Raw genomic sequence first — 26,680 nt, 5'->3', positions numbered from 1 at the left:
TCCTGAATAATGCTTTCTTTGTGTCACAAGGTTTCAAGACTCTTAAACTACAGATTTAATTGACCATTTGTTAGCATAAAATATCAACCAAAGTATAATGAACTGTGATTCCAGCATCCTCTTAGTCTTCCTTGAGTTCAGTTTTAGCCAACTGTTGTTCTCCATAAGTTATTAAAGAACTGGGCTATCAAGTTGGTATGCTCATGTGTGGTGAAGGACAGAAACCAGCCGTTTCAGTTGCTCCCTACAACTCCCACTATCAGTTCATGCCTTTGGTTTTCTTATGTCTAGCATATATTTAAATTTCTTATCCTTATCTTCAAGGCCTCACAACTCCACACCAGTCTGTAGTTTGGATCTTGTTTCTGGGTTTGCTTTTTTATTTTTTCACCATGTCCAGCCACTTCATTGCCACCTTTCTGTCCATCTCATATGCTCAACTGATACTAACCTGCATGCACTTACATATGTGATTCTCCTTTATGAAAAGATGGCTACAGTGGATGGGCATGCAGTTTTCCAGTGTTAGTTTTAAGATACTGTTGGTGTCTGATGCAACTCTCATGAACTAAATCAAGGTCAGACCATGGCAGAGTGGGCGTTACAAAAAATAAATACATTTTATTTAATGTAACCAAGTAACAAAAACACCTAGGGATTATTGCTGTTGCAATATTTAATATTGAAACATTTACAATATTTCCTCTGTCAATTCTATGAATTCAGAAGGCACCAGAAGCACAAACAGAGCTGGCATGCCTGTTTTTGCGAGCATGGAGTTTGAATTTTCTCATCAGAATCATTGTAGAGATTTACATCCCAAAGGCTACTGACAATTGCTTTGCAGTTAAAAACCAGATTTGGTGTGACATCTGTGCAACTCTGATTCAGGCCATTCAATTTTGGTTAATATAACTTCTCAGCTTCTTGTAGGCTCACATCCAGTGTGGTACAGTTTCCAGCAGTACAGATTTTCAACCACAATGTACATCGGGGGAGGCAATTATTTTGGTCGGAGGGCCGCTTACTGAGTTTTAGAAAGCCATCGAGAGCCACATGACAGGCAGCCAGGGGCAGATAAATATTAATTTTCTAAATTTTTTAGGGGCCCCGTGGACCAGATAGAATAGCCTGGCGGGCCACATTTTGCCCACCCCTGATGTACATAGATATGGGGCACTGACAGACATGGAAAAAAAACAAAACAGTAGTGTTAGTTCAATCTGGCTCCATAGCATGTGTATATATTGGACACTTCAGCAAGGCTTTTTGGTTCTTTTATCTAACCCTGATTCAATCACACAAGTGCCAAAAACCCAGCTGAAGCATTGGGTGAGCCGAGTCAAACTAATGTGATGCCTCTTCTGGGCATGCACTGCACTTGGTGCAGGGGCCTGCTGAGCTTAAAATAAAGCATTTTTTACCCCTACATCTGAAAGCAGATGTTTAGGTGGGCTACGATGAGTGGTTTTCAACCTTTCTGGACTCAAGGCAGTCCTCCATAAGTTTTCTGAATTGAATGGCACCCAGTTTCAAAAACTAATTCATATATTACAACGCTTCCCTCTTTGCAGTGGGCCTGGGAAATGAGGGTTCAGGAGCAGCCCAGCAGGGACAAGCCTCAGAATGCGTTTGTTCTTACCTCCTCCCATGTTGCTTTTCTTCTCACACTCTGAGACACTCTTCGAAGGATCTGGAGGCACACCTTGTTGAGGAATGAAAAAAATCACCGGCTTAGACTAATGAAAAAATTGGCTAAATACTTTTGTTGTTATATAATTTTTCATGCATGCATTCTCTTTGTCTGTGATGCACAGATATATGTATATATGCATCTCAGTTGTATGTGGTGGCAGGAAATGAGTGAGAAATTGGTTTTTGGTTGTCCCTTTAACCACCTCACTTTCACTTTTTCTGTTACTTCATCTTGTTTGAAACTGCTGGGATTCCAAGTCTCTAAGCATCTTCAAGTAACCATAATTTTCTTTTCACAAAACTATCTCCAAGAAAAGTTTTTTCTTTTTTTCAAAATGAGGCATTTTCCCCATATTTATATCAATCCCAGGTTCTATATAGAGAAGTATTCAAATTTGTATCAATGACCCTTTTAAAATCAAATATCTCTACCCACCTGATCTGAAAGTGAAAATTATGTTTTCAGAAGGCAGAAAGAAATTCCTAGAATCCCATTGTAATTCACAATGTTTGTTTTTACCCTTGTTAGCCCTTGAGATATTACACCCAAAACATTTGCATAAATATGTATAAAAAAGCTATTTTAGTTCATAGATTTATTTTTTTGCTTTCTGTTGTTCTTTCTGTCTAAGACCTGTATATTTGGGCTCCAGTAGTAATAAATAGTCATATGCAAACTTGATTCTGTCCCCTTGTGCATATGCATTATGTCTCTTTATTTACATAACTTATGCTATGTTAGTCCTGTAGTACCTGTCCCTCATTCAGCAAATAAAGAGGTCTTTGGACAAGTCAACTGACTGCTAATTTTTGTCTTGTTTCCTTAGACTATGTAAGCTCCATGGTAGAGCTGACTGAAAAATGAGAAGTATTTTAATGTTTTTTCTACAGCATTACACGGTGACATTTTCAGCTGGTGATTCTACTACTACCACAATATAAAATAATCAGCAATAATGATACATTTGCAGGGATAAGGAATCACAAAAGAGGCATAAGTATCCTTAAACACCAACAGCATATTTTTAAACTTAAGTTAATACTTGTTTGTAAGCAACGATGAACTGTAGGTGAACAAATAATGGAGTACCACGGGACTACCAAGAACAATGGAAAAATTATCTAACAGCATAATTTAAAATGTAATCAAAAGCTCTTCAGGGCAAGAACCACATCTATTTGTTAGTACAATACAAAGTACAACAGCTCCCTGATCCCAATTACACCCTCTGGGGACTATAGTAATATAAACATAAAATTATTTAATTCTTAAAAAGATTGGAGGCTGTCAATGGAGGAGAAAAGGAGCATAGCAAAAAGGAAATTTGCATTATAGTTGCCTGTGTGTGATGTAACTAATGGAGTGGGGAGAAGTTGAGAAGGCCAAAAAGTAATGCATTTCATTAGGGGGGAAAAAAAAAATCATGTAATCATCTTCAAACTCCTGAGCTAATCTTAGACACTAAAGAAGGCGTGGGATCAAAAAGGTCTCACCCCCACAGCTACCAGATAAATAATTCTAAAGTTAACTTATAAGAATTGGAAGCAGAGAGCATAATTTGAAAATGTGAGAACTGAACAAGATTTCCATCATGCCTGTATGTAACATAAGAAAGAATTCTGGGATGTGTTAAAATGTATTATGCTATAATGGACAGAAATAGGAAAAATTAGGAAATGAAAAATTATCTGAGTATTGTCAATATTTTAGTCCATGGGAAATGGATTAGCATCTCACAGGGCTTCAAGACCCTGCAGGGAATACATTAGCAAAAGCATTCTCAGTCTCCTAAAATATAACGCACCAGCCATTTCAGACCTCAGCATGAATGTTTCAATAATTGAACTTGTTTTTATCTCTAACGATATACTTCAGAAAATCCCCAAACTTTCCAGTAATGCTTCTATGCTCAAGCCAAACTTTCATCTATAATTCTGAGAAAAATTAATACTCCAGTTCTGTTGTTATCATTAGGAATTTGCCTGGATGATAATTGTAGAATTTGAGTCTTCCTTTATTTCAATGGATAGAAGAATGTTTATGGTAAAATATATAGAGATGCTCAGATCCCCACTGAGTGAAGGGCATGGCATAAGAATCTAGGCAGATAAGCAAACTCAAAACCATCATGTGTCAGTTCTAGGACTTGTAGGCTGGGATAGGAGTTTGGTCTGGTTACAGGAGGTGAATGAGCTCAGAGGTTCCTTCCTGCACCTTGGCCCCCCTTTTTGTTTTAGAAGGATCCCAGAGGTCTGGTGGCGCTCCATAGTTCTTTCCATTTCTTAGTCTTCTTTTCTTTCCTGGTTTACATGTTTGAGCTTTTTTTTCATTGCAAGTGTTGAAGCGCTCATCTCTCTGTTGTGCTTGGTAGTAATTTTCTTTAAACGTTTTATCTTAAGCAGTTATTGTTTTTGTTTAATATGTTCTTTTTAGGTTGGATTCAACATTATACTGCAGGAGGGATCTTTTCTTGAGGAAGTTTGCTCCTGAAAATTCATTTGAAGACTCAAACCATTGCAGCTCCCAAACCAGTGAAGTCTATGCTATGTAGAAAGCTCCTGACAAAGTGAAAATTGGTTGGAAAGACATTTTATTGTTTAATCTTACAAAGGCACTGGAATTCATCTTCTTACAGCTCTTGTGGACATTCAGGTATACCTTCTACCATACGTGATTATCTGGTATTTGGATCTTAAATTAAAAATGAAATGCTTATGGAACTACATACTAAATCTTGGTAGTGTAAGAGTAATGCTGTAGCTGTGATGGTACAGAAATTATGCAAGAGGCAAGGATTCCTAGGGTGATGTATTTTATTGGACCAACTGGGTAGTAGAGTTAGACAAGCTTTTAAATCCAAGACATTCTTTGTTGTGTTGAGTTAGGTCAGGTCAGATCAGGTCTTTGATGGACCTGACCAGAATGTCTTGCAGAATATCACCCTAAGAAATCTTTGCCTCTCAACTAAATCTTGTACATTTCAGAAGGGCTTTAACTAACACTTTTAACAAGTGGAAGAGAGAGAAGTTTCTCTTTTTTTTCTCTTTTAACATATGTGAAACATTATCTGCTCTTGCTGCAGTACACACTGTATTTTAATTGCATTTCATTGTTCTCAAACCTAATTTGTTGAAAGTTAATTCTAATGATATCAGTGCTTGGAGCTGAATCAATGTTCACGAGAGATTTGGTAAATTAATTTTTTTTATACACAATACATCCACAACCTTTTCTGACTCTTTTTATATTATCTGTCTTTAAGAAGTCTAATTTATTTTAAGAGTGAGTTAGTATTTAAAAAACAAACACTACAGCTAGTAAGTAAACTACAATTCTTACAGGGTATTTTTTTTACATGGCATGTATAAAATAACTGAGGAGTTCAAAAGCTGTGATATTCAGAGTTAAGTGAGCATGTTGGTAGTTAATATTTTAATAGACATATTTTCAAGGTAGTAAGGGTAGTTAAACTCTCTGTTATATCAGAAATAACACACTATTCCTCTGCTTTCCTTGAGATTTTTTTTTTTATTTTAAAGGGTTTTCAGTTCATTCTTTTGACGTAAATTATGGCTATAAATAATAAAACTAGTGGCTAACAATTCTCCCTGCTCATCAGTCAACTCCCCCTGAAGAAACTCCTTCCAGACACAAGATGCCATCACCTGCCTCTAAATAATCACACCTTCATTATAGTGTGATTGCAGGTAAGCAGCATGGACTGCTCAGGAGCAATGAGGGAAGTCGGTCTCAAAACTTAGGGTATTTAGGGTGTTACAGATTAGAAGCAGCACCTAAAACTCCATCCGGAGTCCACCAGTGCAGACCACAGAGCAAGGTCACGTGCTCTTATCAGGAAGCAATTCTTATTAAGCAGGGCTCCACCTTTTGCACTTGGTTTGGGATTGATTTCAAGTGAAGTGCCATATCCAAACACGTCTTGGCAATTTGGTGTTCAGGAGACAGTAGCGGTATGGGCACTGGTCTACGGGGGTCCAGGAAGCACCAGTGTACTGGGGAAAATATGGTAGTGGTAGGTCAGCATCTAAAAAAGCAGTTTAAGTCTCCTAATCAGAATTTAACATGAAGGCCTAGTAGGTCTAGTATAATGTCTACATCTAAAAAGGCATCTTGTGGTTGAACTAGAAGAACATATCTTTAAAAAGAAAGACTTCTAATCTAGATTTAAAGTAACAAGAAAAGTAAAACAGTCTGTTCCACTGATTGTATAACCTCACTGCTTCAGAATGAGGGTTGTGTCTTGTTTCCCAGTCATCAACATTTCAGGCATGAGCAGTAATGACAGGCAAATACTCTCAATGAAAGAAAAAAGATGGCACCTTCACCATTCTTGTGTATTTTCTTCTAACTAGCCAGCAGGGAAAATCCTGAGAAACAAACATATTAAAATTTAAATGGTAGGATTTCAGCAACATCGGCCTTTTCCATACCCCATTAGCTCCCAAACATTATCCCACTGAAACGGGAGGGAAAGAGGTGGGTATTATCAGTGTGCTGAAAGCACCGTAGCTCATAACTTTCCAACAGTTCTTGTAATGTCTCCCTATATTAGTTGCATAGGACATTGGTTGAGATAAGAGTCTTTGCAACTTCATATAGTAGGACTTCATAAGTTCATCATTTTGGAAAGAAGAGGAACTGCCCTTGACTGTCCCATACAATTGTTCCTAAGGGAGTGAACAAAATCTCTGACCCCCTAAGCTGAATCATCCACTGCTACTGGCACCTAGAGACAAGTCAGTACTTCATTATTAATGGTGTAAAAGAACTCAAAACAGCTCATTCTATCAACAGCACAAATCCATTATTCTTGTCATTGGCTTATTTTGCCTCTGTACTGAATCCTTCAGAGGATGCGGTTCTCATTACTCACACACTGCGCTGCTCATTGGAGAAGACGAGACAAAAAGTACAGAAGTCGGAAGCAGTAGGCTTGAAAAAGAGGCACCTTGCAAAGACAGAACCAGATGGAGACAGGCAGTAAATGGCATCAAAATACGTAGGCAGGACAACTCTTTAAAAGTCAAGACTTGGCTCATTAAATTTTAGCATCTGAATATTCCTCATTTTCAGCCTGCAGGAGTATGCCAGGAAAGAGATTTAAGAACAGATGAGCTCATCACTGACTGAGCTCAAAGCAAGAGAGTGACAGAAACTTTATTTCTGTGCCAGTCCTTCTGTTTGCAAAATAATGTTAGAGAAAATCAAAATACTGTTGTTACATCGGCCACAAAGAATGTAGCGAGATCACATGTCTTCACTCACACACGTCCATCCTATTAAAGAATTAAATTCTCTTTCTGTTTCATGGACCTTGGAGACAACAGTAGGAGACCCAATAAAAATGTTATTTCAAGTTTTTAGGGTGAATAACAGGAGTCTAATTTAGTTATTTTAAACCCTAGCATGCGGTATATGTTTTCCTTTTGGTATATGCAAGTTAGTTTTTCTTCCTAAGAAGCTTCTTAAATTATTGAAGAAAGCATTGCATTTAGGGGCCCATGTATCTCTTTTCCACTGGGGAACAGCCCCAGTTAAATTGAAACTATCATCTTCCATTAGTGGAACAATTCCCAGTCCTTTTTATTCCTCGCTACAACTAACCCTTTCTGACTTGCTTTAAAACTGTAATGCTCTGTAGGTCTGAAGATATGTACTATTCTCAGTTGCAATTGCATTTTGGGGCAGCTTAAGGGAGGGAATATAACCGTACGGTAATATTTTTCTACCCAAGTGGAAACATGTTGAGTGTGCTTTCAAGCAGGTTCCATAAACATAAGACAGTAGGTGAACTCACACAGCTGTTTAAAAAAATAAATGTTTCTGCAGTGGATTCAGAGCAAGTGCACAGTGAATACTGCTGTTTGTATTATGACTGGAAGATGAATGACTTCTTAGTGAAAGCAGGCTAATGTTAATTAAACTTCTTAATTAAACTTTTTTGGGGGGGGGCTTGTGTGGATAATACCACTTTTGTGGTGTTAAATCTCTTTTGACTCTATTGCACGATAAAGACTCTAAGTGTAATGCTAGCAAATGTTTATATTGATCAAAAGCTTCTTGGGTATGCTAAAATCAAAGAAATTAAATGTTTCTAACTCTTTTTTTTGTTAAGGGCTAGTGTTGAACTCCTTCTCTTTTCAGTGAGATCTACCACCTGAAAGCACAAAAGTCCATACTAAGCGCATTTAAAATTGTCTATAAAATCCTATTATGCTTGCAAGATTTCAGATATATTTCAGATTCCCGTGGAGCTCAATAAACTCCCATATCGGATACCTAAAAATTGACTAAGTTTTCTATGAGACGTACACTTTTTTTTTCTTTTTTCGTGTGACTTGGAGAAAAGCAAGGTATATTCTCTAAATAAAAACAGAAGACAAACTGAAATGGTTAACATTAAAAAGCCAAACCAGTAATATATTTTAGAATTGGAAACCTAGATAGGATATATCTTATCCATCTGTCTTGCCTCCTTGCACGTCTGTCTATCTCTCTATAGCAAGTCAATAAAAATGATTAGAGCTGGCATCTCACAAATGTACACCCTTAAACCATGAAGCAGTAATACCGTGCAGGAAATTTTTTTCTGACCTTTTCAAATTACATTCAACTGTCTGGGGAATTTCTCAGTGACTAGAGGTAATAAGGTTCAATCCGTTTTGCTGGTTGGCTTCAAATTTAGCTCCTCAGAAGCCCTAACTTATCTATTCTTTTTATCTTGGCCTTGGCATCCATTCAGTACTGTAATCCATGCATCTAATCTTTTTTTCTCCCCTCTCAGGTTTTGCTGGAGGATCACATTGTGAACACTACAACCATGAAAGGCCCTCCATTTATTGCACCCTTCGAAAACGAAATATTAGCATGGGAGGCTAAGCTGGTATGTTGCCTTTTGAGAGGCTCTTGTTGAATTTAATTAGCTTTCAGATTTCATCTCCATCCTACATCTCAGTTTTCACCACCCTGTGCTGGTGATTTATGCTTCAGTAACTTTCATTATATAAAACTTTTCAAACTTAGCTCTGCCACTTACACTGTATGGAATATGAAGGAGAAGGGAAATAAAGTATAAAGTTCTTTATGTTAAATTGATTTCACTTTAGTTTTTATTATGTGACCCCAAAAGCAATAGACACAGTCACTGCTAAGTTAGTGAATCATCCAAGTGAGACGTAAAAACAGGCAGCTGTGCTGGCCCATTCTTCACTGTGTTTCACAAAGTAGAACTGAATACAGACATTAAGAACGCGTTTAATCTTTAAGAGTGAAGTGGCATCAGGTGGCTTCATATCTAGCAAAAGCTAACTTTATTTTTAATATATAGGATAATAGCATTTATTTAAATGTGCTAAGGAAACACCTGCATTATCCCTATGACAAATTAAATTTCACATTCTTGTTGCCTCTACAGTGATTTATGTGAGAGATTATGAAAGTCTGACTATGAATTCAAAAGGCCCTGGTTTTACCTGGAAATCATTTTTGGCTCACAAGATGCATGTAACCAAATATCAGTAGAAGAAAAATACTTGGAAGCTGTCAGTAAGTGGTCTGGTAAGGCTTTGTTGTTAACTACTCTAGGCCCTGATTCCATACCCTCTTCCAATCCAGTCCTACACACAAAAATATGTAGAACTGATCCCTTATTACAGGGTTTCTATACTTGCATAGTTTACTCCTTAATTGCATCCCTCTTACTGTTAACAATGCACCCAGTATTGAAAATTACATTTTCAGGAAATATTTAGAGGTCTCTAAAGCAGTTAATACTTTTACATGCATACTACTGATACTTGTAAGGTAGAAGTATACAAGACATATGCTAACCCATAGAAAAGCCATATTTACCAGTGCTCTGGACAAAATGGTGAGAGCAAACCAATCATGTAGAATCTTAAATTTTGACAGTAATTTTGAAGAAGTAGTGCCCCATATTGAGCAATGTTTTCTTCCTTCCATGGTATTATTTTTCTATGGTCCTAACTGCCAGTCCAAGAAAAGACGCGTTGGCTTTTCTAAAGATGTTTAAGGAAACAAGACGATGCAGTGCTGGATTATTTTTATTTTATGCTGGGAATGTCTACACATGCATTAATGTGCTGTAGGTACTGTGCATTAAGTTTAGTACCTGTAATAACAGGTACTAACTAAATGCACAGTAATTGGCACTACTGTGCAGTAGCGCTGGCATACGCCTTTTTAATGATGCTAACAGTGCTGAGGCCCTAAACTATGTCCAGCTTAAGAGGCTCCATATAATAAAAATAATCCAACGTATGTATATTTTTGTCATACTAGAATGAAAATGTCCATATTTAGAGAGTCATTTTCCCATATCTCCTTTATCTCCTTTCTTTACCAACTGATTATTATAAAATTTGATGTTGAGTCAGGTTTTTTTTCTTATTTAGAGGCCCCTCATATTGTGAGGCCCTTAAGCCTAAATCTGGCACTGGATGCTAATGTGCAGTAAACTAATTGTACTGCACATTAGTGCAATAGCACAGCTTTTGCTGTGATGCGCTATTAATAGTAGAATTAGTCTGTTGCACATTTAGCATCTCCTGTAGACATCCCCACTAAGAAGGATACTTTGCCTATATCAGGACTATTCCAGTTAACATCCTTGCTAAAAGAATAACAACTGATAAGATCTCTATCGTGATTGTATTTTAGCATCCTCAGCTGTAACTGAAATATAATTTCATGTTTAACAACATAATAAATGAGGAATTCTTCCTAGTTTAAAGTAACATTTGTGGAATAGTCAGGTAAATTGATTTTTTCCCCCCACATTTTTATATTTAACCTCTCATCTTTGAAGTTTCTTCTAATATGCATACGACTTATTACTTCATAGAAGGGCTTTGTTGTTCTTTATTCTAAGCAAATTAGGCTTCTCTTGGCGCTCCTGCTTTAGGCTGGCCTCCTGATACTGAGACCAGCAACCTAAAGGGACCCATTGTTTGCCAAGCATATCAGAGGACAGAAAAATGTCTCATGACAGTAGCAAGCTTTAGAATCTCAAAGTAATGTCATCACTATTGACTATACTTATATATGTTCTTACAGTGTATATTTTAAAAAATGTAGACAGCATCTCAGTGATAAAAAATAACCCGTCATAATATTTTGAATAGTAGTACCTAGGAATGGTCTTATTTTGCATGTAAGCAATATTTAAAGGAGTATCACAGTATGAGTTTCTTTTACTGCACATGCATTTTTCAGGATTTTTTTTTATGAATATTGTACAGACAGGATTCCGTTGGTTTTTGAGCTCTTTCTGGTACTCAGATAGTTTTCAGTCTCACATATATTGAAAGTAAACTTGAAATAATAAATAAAAAGGACTTCTCATTTATTTTCACACAGGTCTTTATGTTGTGTTTAGTGTCTCTTGCATAAAAGAAAATATGTGGTGATGTCTAAATCTGCAAAGTGCATTTATCGGAGGTGTTTATGTACCAGTAGCTTTGACTTATTGCCAATAATACAGCAGAATTTATTTTTTTGCAGTTGGAATGCTGTCAAATATTTTTTCTTAGTCAAAACAAAACTTTCTGGACTGGCTATCTTTCAGTAGAATTGGGGTTATGGCCCTTTTGCGGATATTGAGAAATATTAAATTTTCTCTCAAAACTGAGCTCTTTTTTAAATGATTTGAATCTGCTCTTTCACTGTGTTACTATACATCCAAAATGATAGAAATAGATTCTTTCAAGTAAACAATTGTTTTTGTTTTATTGCTGACTTACGGCGTTGAAAAGGTGACAATGACATGGTAAAAATGAGGGACAGTTCTCATGAAGTGAGCCCTGAAAAATAATGCAGTTCAGTTTTCTACCTTTATCCCAAGAAAAATATTCGCAATGGATTGATATTTTATGGAAATAAAATTGACATTGGAATAACTCCCATCTATCCTAATCTGTGATGTTAAAACATATAATGCCCATCTATCCTAATCAGAGACGTTAAAACATGACATTACACTGTGTGCATCAAAGGACTGATCTATTGTCTTCATTTGTTATTGATACACCATCCTCTATTGTCTTGCATTATTTCTATTTTCATCATTAGTCCATGAAGTCTTAATAATTAGCTCTCTAATTTCCCAGAAAAACATGTTGATTTATTGAACTGGCTGAAGGGAAAAAATAGCAGATCAATCTGGCATTGTAGGTTAATAGTATAGAACAAAGCAGAGTCATAATTAGATGAGAAAAGGACTTTCCTTGTTCATTCCAATTTATAATAAAAAGTCCCTCACCAAAGTGACTTAAAAAATAATGCATTCAGACTGAGTAGAATTACCGCCTAGCAGATTCTATTTATCTGTAGCTTATAAAGCAGCTGCGTTTTTGTAAAAAGCAATGAATGTGGCAGTCCTACTTAAAGGTAGAAGAAAAAGAACACCCCTTGTTTTGTAATAAGGGGATTTTCAATTTAAAAGAGAGAGAGAGCCTGTTGTGTGAAGTATGGTTATTACATTCACTGTATTCTATCTCACCCACCAGGAGGCTAATAATGAAGGAGTCAGTGAAGGAGGCCAATGCCATGAGGGTTATCTCGCAGCCCCAGATGCTGGATAAGTTGAAGGAGGCAGAATTGCTTTTGGATGACATTCAGAAAGGCCTTGAATGATTATTTGGAGAAGAAAAGAGTATTCTTTCCAAGGTAAACAGGCCATTTCATCTGTCAACTGGAGGTGTTGGTCTAAAATATGTTTATATAAATATCTATAAAGTTCATTTTTATCACTTTTAGGTTTTTCTTTCGATGCAACAGTGAGCTCTTAGAAATCTTTTCTGAGACAAAGCATCCACTCCACGCCTAACCACACCTAAAGAAATGCTTTGAAGGAATTGCCAAGCTCACTTTTAATCATGAGAAAGAAATTACCCACATGGAGTCAGCAGAAAATGAAAAAGTAGAGCTCGTGCTGCGAATAATTCCAGCAAGTGCCAAGGGGCTAGTTGAGAAATGGCTTCATGAGGTGAATATCTTTAGCTCTTACTTAGGGTTTAGTTACTGTATAATCATTTTCTCTTTTAGGAGCAATGAATATCATAAGCATATTTCCTAACTAAATAGCTCTCTGAGCATTTGTCAAGATGGTGACAGATTGAATATCAGCCTTATTGTTGTTATTTATTACAACTAATTTAACATATGCAAACATGCAAAAATTAATTTTATAAAAGGCTCTCAGGGTGTGAGTCTTAACAGAAGTGTGTGTGTCTGTCTGACAGCATATATGTAAATATATGTATGAGTCTATGTACATGTATTTTGTTGTTTATGTCTGTAATGTTTGTGTCTTAGAAGAATTGGGTTTTTTTTAATTCAGCTCAAAGGTATGAGATGAAATATTTTGTTGTTTTGGTTTCCGTACCCTTCCCCCCCTCCCCCAAAAGATGCCCCCATCTTAATTTTCTTAATCTTCAACCCATTTTAAGCAAAGGACAAATACAAAATTTAACTGATAACCTTTCCCATTTGGGCCTATGATCCCAATTGATCAGTTTTAGTCTGAAATTAGTTTGATAACCTCTTTGTTTGCTTTACCAAACCTCCTTCTGCCATATTATGAGAATGGACCCTTCTTCTGATATGTGTTTCTAGGTCAAAAGTCATTTCCCATCCATTGCTTGCTTGCTTGCTCGCTTTTCAGATAGGATCAGCCCAGGTATGCAGCTTTTCCTTCTCTAGTTACTGCCGGCACTGATTTCACCCCATTGTATCACTCCCTATACCTCTAGTTTCTCTCGTGCTTCCAGGCGGTCAGCCAACAAGGGGGTACAGCAGGACAATGCAATATAGTAGAAAGGCAGGGGGAAGGAAGGAAATAAAACCTTTCTATCTAGAGCTGATTCTGTTGAAAAGGAAAATGGGCAAAGAAACGAAGAGTGAACTTTGTTACTTTTGTTATGTGCTGAGTTTCTGCTGGCTGGGTGAGCAAAACAAAACAGCTCAAGCCCTCTCATGAATCCATGTTTCTCACATAACTGAGCCCCACAACATCACCATGCCAACTTCAAACTAATCTTTTTAAAGCAAATGCACACAGTTTAAACCAATTCATCGCAGGGGCTCGAGTTGGGGCTGGGGTAGCAGGTAGGACAGAACTGACCCAAAGCACAAATACTGCCTGCCCTGCTCTCCAGCAAAAGTTATTGCTTTTTAATTTTGTGCTCATTTTCAACCCATCTTAGAAAAAAACACTGGAGCTAGAGAGCTGTGGTAGGTAAGTTGCAAATACACAGGTCTGAGCAGCCCAGGAGAGGCTGAACTCTCACCGTGCTAAACAAGCAGCGTGTGTTTTAGTTCTGGCTGTCTCCCACAAATGAGGGAGGAATGGGGAGGTGAGCAGCTGTGTTTATTTTAATACATCTCATTTAACCCCCACCTAAAAACAAATTGGAAGGTTTGGGAGTGCATTAATCTGGACCCAATTAGCATCTCTTTTTCCCTCAAAAGTGCAACCTGAGATTAATGAATATAAACTAGAGTTTCATATGCAGTCTTTAAATCATTTGCATGTTTTATGCATGATAATTGAATTTATTTATGCACTTCCTTTCATTTAATGATTTCTTGCTCTTTCCTATGCTATTCACATTGTACTATGCAAGAAACAGGACTTGATGGGGAAGCAAGAATAGGAGGGTATAAATAGAATGGAGTTAGTTGTTAGTGCTAATTTGAACTATAAATTAATAGTAATATTTGTTTTACTTTAACTGGATTAACGTAACATTTTAAAGTTAATGTATAGATTCCTAGCTTTGCAAAAACTTTGGATATTGCTTAGTATGCTTGTATGTGTACAAGTAAAATTATTTTCAAAAGGCCATTGAAGACCATTAAATTACTGTATTGACTTTTCAATGACCCTAGAGACTTGTGTTTCAACTTGGCCAATTAGTAGTAATAGTAGTAATAAGAAGAGGAATAGTAATTGCATTAATAAATAACTGTTTTCAGCCCAGGATTTAGAGTATTATAGTCTGGATTAGAAAAGAAGAGTATGTTATAATTTGTCTTATCTAGGATTTGATCAGTAGAAATATGAGCATTGGATTCATAGTAAATTTACTGTAGACCAGAATATATGAGTTCTAGAGAATAGAGAGCTGCACTACTGGCCCTGTGTTTGTGCCTGTTAAGTGTTATAAGGGGAATTTTGGTCTTTCCCACCTCCAATTAAGTTCAGATGTCTTAAGGATTCCAGGGTGTTGGCATCTGGATATTTTATACTAAAAAGTCCATTTTTGAAGTGGTCATGCTAGGAAGCTCCTATGGGAAAGAGTTTTTAATAGGTTTTTGGTGGCGAACCTTAAAGTTTTCTTCTGCACCAGTTTCTCTCTTGTCTCTTGTCTTTCCTTATGTGTTTAAAGCTGTCTGTGGGAGTGACATTTTCTGTGGTGTCTTGTCTTTTTCAGTGAATTAAATGGTTGTGTGTTGTGACTGTTTCCTGATCCTTGTAGATAGGAATGTGTTTAAAGGCTAAAGCTCTGTTAATTTGTGATGTAACAATTCCAGTGTGTTCCTTGTCATTGAAATGTAGTTTAAAATGTTCAGTAATGTGGCATGAAATTATTGGTTAGTTTTGAAATGGTGGTGAAGTCATGTGAAGAAAATAAGTATTGCATCTGATCAAGATAAATTCACTCTAGTGTTTTATGGCTTTTTATTCCTATGTGATAGTAATAAAGTCTCATGTAGGGATGGAAGCCATGAAATACATTGTGAAAAATCATCAACTAAGATGGGGCCATCAGAATAGAAAATGTTATAGTTGTAGAGTGATTGAAAATTATTGGAAGATGATTTAGCATGTTGGCATGTTGACTACCATGTTTTTCCATTTTGTTTCTTCATCCTTCACCCATATATCTTGTCAAGAAAGGAAATTAGTTTTATAATGAGCTGATTCATCTTTATATCAGTGTTCACTATTTAGATTCTTTATTCGTTTCATTTTCTGCTGAAGACGACACTGTACATGAAACACTGAACTAATAATTTAATATAGTAAAAAAAACCCTAACAAGCCTATGAATGTCTGAATTCACGTCTAAATTTAGAACGAGACAAAGTGAGTTGCCACCTTACCAAACGGTCCAGGTTTTTTACTCCCATACTTCAGAAAGACCTGAATAAACTAGAGATTAAACTGTTTTTTCTATTTCTCAAACTGCATGCTCTTCTAGTCTGGAAAAAAGACAAAGGATTCTAGTTCAGAGGCAGTAGAAAAAACACTTATGAGAACATTCCTGACAGGGCTACCATCCCACGTGTTGCTTTACTATGCAAACTTTGTTAGCTTTTATATATCTTTTTGTCTTGGGTATCATTTTGTTTATGGGACAATTCTGGGAATGTTATGTAAAAGAGATCTTTTTTACAAACTTCTGTAATCTTTCTCTAAACCACACATTAATAAAGCATTTTTTGGCACTTTGACTTTTTTATTTCTCTTAAAAATGAGGGATTTCTTGCTTGTTCTCCTAAGTGCAATATATTTCTATTTATAGGTAGATAAATCTTCTGATGCAAGATCCTAGATACAATCAAAGATGAAAGATATTTTCCCCCTTTATTTCAATATGTTTCTCACTTGTCATTTATATTTATTTAAAGATTTGTCAAATGAATAAAATGCTCAAAAGCACTGAATCTTAATCCAATCACAGGTGTAGTCTCAATGTGGTAACTCTTGTAGCCTTACCTTGGTTTACAAGGATGGTACACAACAGTTTATACCACCCCCGTTCTGTGAAAGCAATAGTTACAAAATTTGCAGCCGGTTACATTCGGACCAGGCCCCTATTAAAAGACAAAGTATTTGTTTCTTTATGTTTTTAACAACATTGCTTCCAAGACTACACAGGATGTACTGCCAAGAGCATAAACTGAACTTATTTTCCAATTGTTTTTATTTAGTTAAGATAAAAATTGTCTCCATCATTGTCCCCTAGGGTTTTCAATATCTGCATTGGATAAAGCAGCTCATTTTTGGTAATCCAGGATACAATTGTTTAAATTGTTTCAAATGGTATTGTGGGTACTTGTGAGTAAAATAGTAGCCTCCTTTTCTCCCTTTTTTTTCTTATATTCTGCCAAAAGATAAATTTTAGTTGAATTATATTGTCACTATTGGAAAATAAACAACTGGGGGACTCCTTTTCACCTTCAGTACCACACTAAGCCTGTAAGCATGCTTACATTCTGAAAAGTAATTTTACAAATGGCACTGTGGGATCCTGCACTCGTTGCCTCCAAATGATTTACAGATTTAAATGTGCTCTGTTTTTAGGTAAAGATATTTTCACTGGTAGTACTGCAGTCTGAATTTAGGCAGAGGCATAACTAGCAGTTCTGCCGTTGCTAGACTGTGCCACACAGAGCAGCAGCTGCAAATGGGATGCCAGCAGTGACCATTGCTAGGCTGCCACACAGTAGTTGCTAGTTGTGTACTTCCTTCCCTCTTCCCCCAAGCTGGCACCCGGGACTGGTGCTTCTGTCACTCCTCCTCCTCCCCCCCTGCCGACTTAGTTACCCTACTGATACTAGGAACTGAAAGTAAAGATGAATTCTTGTCTTCTCACAAAACATATCCAGCCACATAGGGTGCATACCAGTGTTATATTTTGATCACTCTGAGCTTAGGGTGATCTAAATCACCAGTTGCGCAAGCGGTCACAGGGCTTCAGTCATCCTAAAAGTGAAATGTCTGATCTAAAGTTAGTACTTGTCAGACAAGAACTAACTTTAGATAGGCATGCGTTAACCTGACCTAACATTGTAACCCACCCTAGTGAATGCTTGCATGGGTTCCCACAACAACCCTGTGGCTGGGAAAGTCCAGACACTCCATGGGTATGGTGCTGTGCTATTTTAATTCCCTCCTACCACCCAGCCCTGGGCAGGCTATTTCCCTTCCTCCCACCCTTACCAGCATACCTCCCAGATCAGGTAGCACTCTCCCTCCACTTCATGAACCTATTAACACAGCAGAACCCAACTCCAGTCTAGACAGCTCAAAGTAAGCCCCCTAACCTGAGTTGGGTCCTCCAAACCCTTGTTCACATGCACAGTGTGGTGTTGGTCCATCGCAACAGTACCCGTGCCTACTACTAGAATCTTCAGATTATATCTCCAGGAACCCCTATGCAAACAGATTTCTTTCTGTATTTTTTCTCAGGTGTAACTAACTGAAATATGGTAAATAAATCTGTTGATGATTCGCAAGAATTAAGTCTCTGTCTCTTTCTTTCTAGCTGTTTTGGGTCTATAAATCACTTATTGTCATTAAGCACATGTAACTGCAAACACAGTGGCAGAAGGCAAGAGTAGAGCTGCACCTCATACGCTAACTGAATGAAGCTCGCTTCATCAGGTGCTATGGAAATATATGCACAGTCTGAAAACATGGATGAAAACAGTAGAACAGATCTGTAGAATATGACGTTACTTCATTAAACAGGTAGTCTATTGTGGTGTAAAACTACCTGTAATACAAGGTTGAGATTCTTTGCTTTAGTAGTGCATTATATACCTCACCCTACAGGTGACAGCCTCTATCTTGGCCAATGGCAAGAACTGATATGAGTGCTGAAAAGCCTCTGCAGCTCATGGTAGAGGCAGAGTCTATTTCTGGGACTTGTAACGGATGCACATTCTCTGGATAGAGCATAGTGTGGAACATTGACTAATGTCATATGTGCACTTGTAGAAGAACAAGTAGAAATTCTGCAACACACAAAGTCCATATATATATAATAGAAAAAAAGCTATTGTTCTCATGTAGGTTACAGCAGGCTTCACTTTTTGAAGTTTGTTTTTGCAGCCTGGTTAATGAGATATATTACAAGATTAGGAAAATAAAAAGTCGTGGCTTCCAGATGTAGTGGTCTGTTTTCCCAAAGCTGTCCTCAAAAATATGTGAAGAAGAATGCCAACAGAATGATAAGATGCTGAAACAACATTAAACTTCAATGAGCCCCTATGGTCTACGTAACAGAATAAACCAGTAATCTTTCTTCAGCTTGGTACACCTTTACCTTTGTGTAAAAGGTATTGGCTAAATTGCCTGCTGATATAATTCTACTGACCCCAGTGGAATAGCACTGGAAAAAAATAAATTCTGTCCCTTGCAGTTTCTGATTTGTGACTAGGATCTATAATTAACTCAACCTGATTTCAATCACCCTCCCAAGGGTCTGCAAAATATTGGTTGTCTTGAAAATGTAGGCTTTAATTAAAGTTCTCACAAAATTGCAGTGGAAAACTTTGAGATACTTTAGTGGTCCATCCAGAGGGGATTGGCTAATGGAAGAAAGGAAGTCAGTAATTAGAGTGTAGGTTTCACTATTCTTACCAAATTATTTTGTCCTCTCCTATTTCTCATGAGTGGCCTGTTAGCCTGTGTGTTTATTCCCATAGGAAGGATTTTTTTTTCCTTTTCAGGCTGTCAGGATCCATCTTATACTTTAAGGACTACAAGTTCCAGTCATAGGCAACACATCAGATGGCAAAAGACCATGTGTTTCTTGTTAATGAGAATTTAAGTAAAGGTTCTTTTTTTTCCCCTGATGTGTAGTTTCTTGCCATTGTGATGAAGTGTTAAACTCAAAAGCCTGTTCCTCCAGCGAAGTGGTTTACTGTTTAACATGCCATAGGTGTCCACATATACACGTCCTTTGTAGATTAACAGCTCAGCCTGGAGCTAGGCAACGTATTACTTGCACTTGGTGCTGTTCAAAATATGCAAATAAGTAGTGTGCCAACATTCACAGGAGGCAATCTCTTAGGTATCTGTTTTCCAAACACTATTGTGAATGCGTCTCTAAATCAATATAAACAGCTTGAACTTCACATAGAAATGAAGAACAAGCCAGTGCAGATCTTTGAAAACAAGTGTAATGTGCGAGACCAACACCACTAACTGAAGGTCAGTTATTATCTTGCTAGTTATCACTTCAGAGTAGCCTCAAAGGGTAACCTTATGTAGAATAAATTACAGTAATCCACTCTAGATATAACAAAGGCATTAAATGTTTGGAGGGCCATATCAGAGAAAGAAAGTGGGGGTTGTAAACATTTGTATAAATGCGGATCGGAACAGCCAGCTTCTGGCCACGTACACAACCTTGTTTTTCAATTCATCTACTAGCCCAGTCTCTCTCTTGTCTGGAGTGAACTCCAGTTGCCCATCCACCAAAATCCCATGTTGGCTGGGTCCCAGGAAACTAGGTGCTGCCTTGTATGGCAAAATATCAGTCTGCTTTCTTAGTTTTGTGACTGACGATAAAATATATCTTTTAAATACTGAAACGTTTTTGTGATGTAGTTATCTGCTAGTTTTTCTTTTGTTTAATTCTGTTTTACGTTATTGGGAATTTGAGAGAGAGAGGCTATCTTGTCAGTGTGGCATGGCATTATTCTTTGCAGTATTTTAATACTATACGTTGATTTATGTTTGTTTATTTTCTAAAATATAGCTTTACTACTGTTTTTTTTAAATTTATGAATTACCATTTAGGATTTAGTTACCTAACAAATGTTGCAATTAATTTTAGTATTCCTCTCCTTTGAATAGACACATGTAGCCTTCATTTTTGGGCTATTTACTTTGAGCAAGCATTGCTTACGTACCCCATAAAACTACAGTTCTCCTCCAGCAATGCTAAACATTCCAAGTTAGAGTTGTGGGAATAATTGATTTCATGATTCACAGACTGATCTGAGAAATGAAAACAAGCTTCCCCCCACACCCATGTTGACTGAAATGGAAATTTTTAATCTTTGTTGCTGAAATGAATATGAAAAAAGATCATGAAAAATAGTTTGGGCTTAAACAGATGTTTGATGTAAACAAAATTTGGTTTACCTTTCTTTTAGGGAAAAAAAAATCATTATAGGGTTTTTAAACTTTCTTCTGGCAAAAAAAAAAAATTGCCAAGCCAGGAACAAGCCTGATTGACCAAACTTGGCATATACTTTTTGGCTAATATTCTTGAAAAAGTTGCATGTGTGTGGACATGCTTGTTCCAGGTATCCTGTGATGGAGGTTTTATGTATATAAAACCTACATCAACAGATTGCTGCAGGTAACTTTAAAAATCATCAGCAAAACCTGTCCCCATAAAGAATAACAAACTTGTCCAGAAAAATGTGCAGTAGATGATCAACGGAGGTTCAAGACCAATAAATAAATAAATAGTAGTGGATTTAGGAAATGATACACGTGATGCTGAATTCAATCCAACATGCCACTGCAAATGTCCTTCTCTGAACCTCATTCTAGATTCTGAGGGCTGTTCTTTATAAATCTGGCCATGGGAGGAGACCACACTCATGAGTCTATACCAGTGGTTGTCAGACTTGTTAGATTCAAGGCACCCCTGGGGAAACTTAGCTTTCACCTGTTTCTTGACTACCGGAAAATAACAGAGCAATTCTTCCATTGCAAAGAACTCAAAAAAAAAAAACAAAAAAACCCCCCACAACAGGTCAGACTGTTTTTAATACTATGAATTCCTATTTGAAATCTCTGGGTTTATCTTGCAAATCATGTAGGTGTTTGTACATCTAATGGTGCTAATATTGGGGCGGGGGGAAGACTGGTTGTACATAACTTGTTGGAGGAAGACACAAATATGTATTCCATGCAGCTAACAAACCATATGTTCACACAGAAAATCCTGAGGAATATATATCCAAATATCCTGATTATAAAACAAGTTAAATTTAAGATTTCTTTTAAAAGAAGACCTGAGAAAAGTAAATTGAAAATTTTCATTTTAGGCAATGGATTATGTTTTAGATCAATGTTTATGGTACTTATTGTAAAGTTAACCCACTATTATATTGTCTAAACTGCTAATGGATCCTTTTAATACAATATAACATTTATATTTAACATAAAATTTGGCAAATTGGAATTGCGATTTTACTTTGATTGTTCAAAAGAAAAAAATGACTGTTAGGAACAAGTAAGTAAAATTTTTCCAACCTGCCTAGCCTATGGTTGGCGGCCATAGTATTCTCCTATAAAGTGGGAAATGTGGATTTTTAAATCCCTTCTGGATGAGAAAGGTCCCATAACTGTAGGCTTACCTCCTCCTCTGTACATATTAGAATCTTGCCAAAATAGGATCCTGGAGGCACAGAATGTGCAACCATAAGTTTTTGGAGAAACCCCAGTACATAGCATTTCTAGTTGGCTGCCTGTACCCTCTGGATGCTCTGAAGGTGCATAAAGTTGTCTGTTAGCAGAATGGGAGAATAGTGCACCTCTCTAGGTGAAATGGGATCACTCTCCTAAGGCAAAATGCATGGGTTTTTTTGGCCAAACAGCCATGTGGATTTAGGTATGTCATAGCAGGTTAGGAATTGAACCATTGTCTACAACCCAACAGATGTTCAAACCAACGCCTCTTATTTCCATGAAATTTATCGATGGTAAATAGCTTATTGACTGTATGTTAAAGATTAATCTAAGCTGCCAACAAATATTAAGCTCAGAAATAAATAACAATAAATTTAAAAAAAATGAATATATCTAAACACCCGTAGAGGGTCTTCTCCTGCTTCCAGTCATTTAAAAAAATGTAGATCAAGCTGTCACCTGATAAAAATACATTCTTCCAAATCTATAGTTTAAAGGACTACATTTCTTGGTGTATTAAGAACTTCTAATGGGAGTAGTTTTGATGGAAAAATCAAATTCATTAGAATGGTAGTCGAAGCAATGGATGTAAACATCTCCTGAGCCAGAGTGGGTTCTATAAAAGCAGAGCTGCAAATAATTTGAAAACTAAATTGTATTTTTAACACAACATGCTTAGACAAAAATGACTTATTAAGTAATTGCTATTGTGACACAAGCTTTCTGCAGTAGCTGAATTACTTGGCACAGCTATAAACCTCAAGCTACCTTGAGAATTTACCACATTCTTTAATTTTCTGATTGATTAAATGGATTATTTGACATTTTGGCAGAGCTTTGAAATCGCTGCATAACAAAGACTCCTTTCATTGCTCATTATTTGCTCTCTTCAGGCTTAATGCAGTTTCTTTGAAGCAAAGGTAGTAGGTGCTTCTTTCTTTAGTTCACATTTTTTGCTGGCAGTGTCACATCCCCTACTAAGTTCTTCTAGTGTGATGATGTAACTCCTTATAATTACAGAATGAAGAGATACAGTCTGAAAATGTCCACTCTTTTCTATTCTTATCACTTAATGCCAAAGGAGAAATTGAACTCGACTATGACATGTTGTTAGAAATGTTCTTACCTCTCACATCACATCACTAGTAGTTTGTTGACTGCCACACATTAAAGTTTGGGTGAATGCACATATATATTTTCAGAATCCAGTGTGTTAATAGCAATCCTGAACCTCAGTATTTGTTTTCCCATTGCCCCTGGAAAATGTAGATGATTTAATATCAAATATTTATGCAAATGACTTATTTTGCCCAGATTAGATATTGCCGCCTGGGTTGGTGGGTGCTTTTCCCAGTTCGATGCTGATGAGCCAGTGTATCATCAAAATACATTTAATATCAGGTAATGAGAAGCAGCTGCCAAGAGAGCTCCTAACCTCAATGCAACTATTGAAAAATTGCAGGCAGTGAAAATGCCTAACCACATAAGCCATTCTGCTTCACAGTGCTGCAGAGAGTCAAGTCTGTTGCAACTCAGTAGCAAGCAAAACTACAGTCTTGTAAGTGTGCATTGTAATGACTAAAATCCTTTGTAATGGCATATAGAAAGAGTAGGAAATCATCTAATTTCAACTCAAGGTTTTTCTAACATTAGTTAACCATTTGAGCCCTCCTCTGCTTCAGCCTTATAGGATTTCCTCAGCAGGGCCCCACATACCATGTCTCGCAGCCTTGAACCGTGTCTTCTTAGGGGCCATGCTAACAAGACCACAGTTCTAACATATCAGTCATGGTGGTAAGATGTCCCATCCTTGTAAGCACCCTCAGTTTCCCTGCATGGTATTATTGTATGGTTCTACAGCTTATTCCTAAAACAACAACATTGGTTTTGTTTTAGACCTTTTTTAGACTTTTTGTGCAGGGTATGGACAGGCATTAAGTCCCAGATCTCTAAATTCCTGGAAATTTGCAGTGCTAAAAGTCCTAGCATGAAAGGGAGTATAGCGGAGTTCCAGTATGGGCAAACTGAGGCCTAGCTGTCAGCTCCAGCTGCTGCCTTGGGTCCCTGATAGCCAAAGGGAAATGTTTTCTGCACCATCCACAAACTGGGGTGAGCCGTTCAGGCGGGTGTGGGGAAAAAACAGATCTTCCTGGTTGGAAGTGCTCTTATTTTCTCATGGAAGAGCCATTTCTCTTCCTCAAGAAACCTCTTGAACAGCTGTACACTATTTTATTGCGGGAGAAAGATGTTTCTCTAGGCATAAATATAACATCTGTCCTTGACCATAGAGTGCAGTCAGGGGGTGCTCAACTTAGTACTTGGATGTTACAAGAGGTGTTTGCTTTATGAATGAAGTGTTCCTTTCAAATTAGTACTTGCCACAAGGAAGGAGTGTGGTGAAGGACTCTAGCTGTCTCTCCTTCCTGGACAAAGATAAGTCATTTGGAAGTACCAGAATGATGATATTCTTTTTTTCTTGTGATTTTTCTTATCCCTAGTGAAACAAGAAGGGTTAGGATCCTTCTCACATGTTTCTATCCTCAATACATTTATTAGGTAGATAATGTTTTGTGGATTTCTAGTTGATATAATCAGAATTAATTTGTTCAAACATCACATGTGTACATTTCACATCCTTGTTCCACTTCTAAAGAAGATAGGATGACAGGAATGATCATGTCCCTGCCTTAGCTATAACTTGACCAGCTAAAATTGGTCACACTAGGAAAAAGCTTACACTTGACTTAGCTGCTACACGTTATTTAAGTCCAACTTGAATTTGTCCACTTTTCTGAGTCAAAGTGAAGGTAGTGACACTCCCATTGTCTTCATTTATAACATGATTTGAAATATTAAGAATGAAAATTGCTATAGAAGATCTAAGACTTGTAATTTTAAGCAGCCTGAGCAGTGACATTCATAACTCCGGTTCCCCAATAGTTTTCATTAGAAGACCCTGTTTTCTGATGATGAATGCTGTTCAGTCTGAAATTTTCCATGCCTGTGGGTCTGCCTTAAGGTATGTGGGGGGGGTTGCTTATTTGTTTTTAATTGCAGCGAAAATGGTTCGAACCATTTTAAAGAATGAAGTCAGGTACAAAAGTAAAACATGTTTTGCTCATATGAAAACATTCTTAGAGATTTTTTTCTTAGTCATAGTTTCATGTTTTGTAGTTGGGCCTTAAAATTGGACAGTTTGTCCTTGTTTCATGGATAGACATTTTGTTGCCACTATGAGATTTGCCCAAAAGATGGGATCTGAAGATGACAGTTCATAAGTATTCTTATGGGCTAAAGGTTCACAGCTAAATTCTATGTTATTGATGTGTCAGATTTTGCCTGCACTAAGCATGATCCAGCCCCATCAACTGGACTGAGTGTGTTCTGTCTGCACAGAATAACTAGTTGCTCCAATGCTGCACAGCAGGAGCATAATAGAGTTTTCCATACAATGGTTCAGAAAAATGGTTTGTTCTATGATCTTAGCGCTCCCCTTGTTAGAAAAGGAGAAAACACACTGACTGGAATGTATAGGAGTGAGGAGCCAAGGCTTGGCCAGCAGGTTGGTTTGGTAATGGAACAAAAAAACCCAATAATGCAACATGAGGGGCTGTGATGCGAAGCCAGTGAGAGAATGACTAGAATGAGACATCTGGAGGGGGCAAGAAAGGAACTAGTATGGGATGAACTGGGAGCAAAGTCTGGGATGAGGGTTGGATGGAGATGTAATACAGAACCATGTGCAGGGGTTAGGACTGGGACTAAGATATAGAAGAGGAGCCCAGAGGGTTAGGTAGCGGGGGATTGGATGGGGGAGTAACAAAAAGTTGGAGGGGCCAAAGTAAAAAAGGTGCAAGGCATGGGTGTCACCTACACTGCTACAGCTTGCTCCTTTTTAGAACCTGGTCTATGACTTGGATTTCTGAGTGTCACAGTTCATCTGCCATGAGCAAATAACTATGGAACTTACTGGCAAAGTATGAGTCTCATCTTTCCCCAGAGCTGAGGATGGCGATCTATAATTCCTGTCAGATGCTATGATAGCATAAGGGGAAGGGGCCTGTGCTGTGGATCTAATGACTCTTATTGAGGAACCACAAAGGAGTAATAGGATGGAATTTCTGGGCTTTCTTAGTTTTCTGTTGTAGAAACCTAAAGGACACCAAACCAAACACAAGAACACCCTCCCCTGCTGAAAAAAATCCTGTCTCCTGTTTAAAGAATATTACAGGCTCTGAAGTCAAGCACTCAAAAATTAGGACATGCCAGGATTAAGATACCCTGTGCAACCTTATGTGTACGCACTATGAGTAAATAATAGTACTGTGTTCTAATTTGTATAAAATACGTACATATTCATTGAAACAGAGACTGGAACACAGGTCTCTCCCCTCCCAGGTGGCTGCCCTAACTAGGAAATTGTATACCAACTCTCACATACAATCTGTTAGGGCTGTGTGAAGCTTCGGTAGTCTATTCAATTTGGAGGAGATTCGGCCGGATTCAGGGGCCAAATCTCGGAATCCAAATCAAAACAGGAGAACCATTAAAAGGTCTGAATCAAATTGGAAGCCTCTGAATCAATTCGGAGGTTCGGGTCGTCCCTGGTCGCCACTGCAGGGAGCCGGACCTGGGCTCCATGCCGGTAAATAGGGGGCAGGGGGGCTGAAGGAGGGGGGAGGGGACCATGGAGGGGACCCCTGCCTGGCCCCATCTCCTGCCAGCTCCCCCAGTCTTCCCGAGCACCCCCACCTGCTCCCCCAGCAGCACCCCCC

This window comes from Gavialis gangeticus, unplaced genomic scaffold (genome assembly GCF_001723915.1).
Source record: "Gavialis gangeticus isolate Ggan-Ray unplaced genomic scaffold, GavGan_comp1, whole genome shotgun sequence".
In the NCBI taxonomy this organism is placed as follows: domain Eukaryota; kingdom Metazoa; phylum Chordata; order Crocodylia; family Gavialidae; genus Gavialis; species Gavialis gangeticus.
This window is presented reverse-complemented; position numbering follows the sequence as displayed.